We start from the raw sequence: 2,997 nt of genomic DNA, 5'->3' as shown, positions 1-2,997 counted from the left end.
TAGATATAGATATATAAATATATTTATACAAACATATATACAAACAGTTTACCCTTGAACAGCATGGGTTTGAACCACACAGGTCCACTTATATTTTCAATAAATATGTACTACAGTACTACATGATCCCTGGTTGGTTGAATCTGCAGATGCGGACCGCAGATACAGAGGGCTGACATTAAAGTTATACATGAAAGTGGCCCTGTTACCTTGGAGAGCTGAAGGGGTCTGGAGATCCTGTGACAGTGCTCTGGGCCGGAGATCTAAACAATCTAAACATTAAATAGTACAGCTGCCTCAAATCCCTGGGAATTTCAGAATGACTGACACTCCTGAAGCTGTTCCAAATTTTGAAGAGATGTTTGTCAGTAGATTCACAGATGACAAAGAGTACCAGGAGTACCTGAAACGCCCTCCTGAGTCCCCTCCAATTGTTGAGGAATGGAATAGCAGAGCTGGTGGGAACCAAAGAAAGAGAGGCAATCGGTTGCAAGATAACAGACAGTTTAGAGGTAGGGATAGCAGACGGGGGTGGCCAAGTGACAATCGATCCAATCAGTGGCATGGATGATCCTGGGGTAACAATTACCTGCAGCACACAAGAACCTTACTACCCCCATCAATATGGACACTATGGTCACAACCAACGGCCTCCCTATGAAATGTCAGCAGCTTTTAGTAAAACCATTTACTCTGTTAACTTGACAAAAGTTTATGTTGTGTTTTCTGTTGGTCATAGTTTTACATCTGATTGTAGAGAGTGGACTGATTCTTTGGAACTTGAGACTTTTTTAAAATTAGATCTTACTGGAGAGATATGATGGCTGCTGGAAATATCAGTAAATACTCCCCTAAAAAGGTTGTGGATTATATCGCTTGACTTCTACCTCAGATTCTTCTTTATTTCATGAGTTAATAGTGCTTTGAATGTTGTGAATTTTTTCCTTGTTTGACTTTCAGGAGTTCTTTGTTTTACACAGAAATAAAAATTTTACATAGAAAATGCTTGCTTTTACTTTGTAAGGGAAGCAAGTATCCCTATACTCAGATGTGCTCATTCCTAATATTTTACAGAAGTAATACAATCAGCTCCTAAATGCACAACTATGCTTACTTGTGATGTATTGTACATAGTAGTAGTTGAAAGGAAAACAGTTGTAGTATATTTCGTTTGGCTTTTGTTGTTATGTGACTGTGGTACTTTGTAATTACTCTATAGGTATGAATCATCTTCACAATCGTCCTGGTCTCTTTTTAGAGGGATATCAGGAATAAAGCTGTAAAATCAGGAAGGAGTCATTCTCAGTTTCAGTGTCTTGATCTAGTGGTAGGTGGGATTAAGGCACACAGTAATTTTATACAAGCTCTCAGGTTTTTTGCTAACTTAAACATACCAGGTCAAAATTCACACGTTATACAAAAGTTTAACTCTGAAATGTTCCCTTCCTTTTCAGTCATATGTAAATAATGCTGCATTTTGTATTTTACTTTTATGGTATTTAATGTGGGTTGATTTTACAATGTTATGTTCACCGCCAAATGTGCACCTTTGCTGCTTCCTCTTCTGTAAATCCATTGATGCTGTAACTTCCTTTCAGAGTGATCATTGTATTTCACATCATTTTAATGGCCATTATAATGGTTTTACTCAAATAAAATGCTTGTAAGTAAAAAAAAAAAAGTTATACATGAATCTTCAGCTGCATGGAGGGTTGGCACTCCTAACCACCACATTGTTCAAGGGTCAACTGTATACATATTGTAAATATCTAAATGAGGAATGAGATGTGTGTCTGTGCACATATATCCTCCAGGATTAAAAATCATCTGTAAAGATTGGAGAATCTATCCCCGATAGTTTGAAATGACAAATGCTTTACCAATAGCATTAGAAGTATTTGAACTCTGTATTGCTTATCTGGGCAGTTATGGCAGAGATCCTGTTTTCTCAGTAAGCCATAGTTCTTGAGAGAAAGGGCTTCCCAGCAAATGATCTTTTGAGTCCAGGCTACAGACACTGGTGCTGTGGTGGTGTCTTAAGGAGGATGCTGGTTGGGACACCTTATCCAGAAACCTGCATGGCATTTGGTTATAAGCTGTCGAGTTCCTTCAGGGCACTCTGGACGCTGAATTCTCTGTACCTGGAACGTGTGGGCCATAATAACAGGCAGCTGGAGTTGGAAAGAATCTCCCCCAGAATTCCACCCTTTCCTTGCTCCCATTTACAACACCAGACTTCCTTCGGGCTTCAGCCCAGCTTCTTCTGTGGCTCCTGTTTCTTGCCTTTGCTTTCTTTGTTAAGGCTGAATGTTCAAGCCTATGTCCACCCTTTGGTCCCATGAGCACTGACTCTTGCTCTGAGCCAGCTCCACCTCTGGATGGAACTCTACCCTGGCCTTGCCTTTGTTCCCAGCTCCTCCCTATACTATTCCCAGTACCCAGTCCCCCACCAACCGCACATCCTACTTATTCCTTCCCTAGGCCTTGGGCTCATGCCTGCCTACATCTGATGTGAGCTCCAACTCTTGTCCAGCTATCTGTACTGGTTCACCTCCCACCCTTGCTGTGACAGCCAGAGAGTCACCAAGTCCCAAGCTGAGGCCCCAGCAGAATTAAGGAACCATTCCCCTTTCAAAATATTTCTTTCAGCAATATGTAAGGAAGTCCCAACAGCTTTGCCAGAGCCAAAGGATTCATATCTCAATAGCAAGCTCTAAATCCTGTTCTCCATCTCACAGTATAGACACACTCAGGGCACAATGAAAGGAAGTACTTTCATTGGAAGCCAAGAGACTAACCTTGCATCCCCAATCTCAACCACTAATTCTAGGAGCCATAATGTCTTCAAATTTTTAATTGTACAGATTCACAATGAATGGAGAAGTTGTGACAGTTACACTTAAGCGTCAAATGTGTTGTATTTCCCTTACTAGAACTATTGAAGATTGAGCTAGGAATATCTGATTACAATTTAATAAACAAAGCTAGTTTCCAAAA

At 40.5% G+C, this 2,997-nt stretch overlaps 1 pseudogene; it reads left to right on the top strand.

Annotated features, from left to right (window-relative positions):
* Window positions 1–319: 319 nt before the first annotated feature.
* On the top strand, window positions 320–821 carry LOC103090371 (RNMT-activating mini protein pseudogene; annotated as a pseudogene).
* Window positions 822–2,997: the final 2,176 nt, after the last annotated feature.

This window comes from Lipotes vexillifer, unplaced genomic scaffold (genome assembly GCF_000442215.2).
Source record: "Lipotes vexillifer unplaced genomic scaffold, Lipotes_vexillifer_v1.1 scaffold343, whole genome shotgun sequence".
Classification (NCBI taxonomy): Eukaryota; Metazoa; Chordata; class Mammalia; order Artiodactyla; family Lipotidae; genus Lipotes; species Lipotes vexillifer.
Note: the sequence above shows the minus strand (reverse complement) of the source record. Positions and strands in the feature narration are given on the sequence as shown.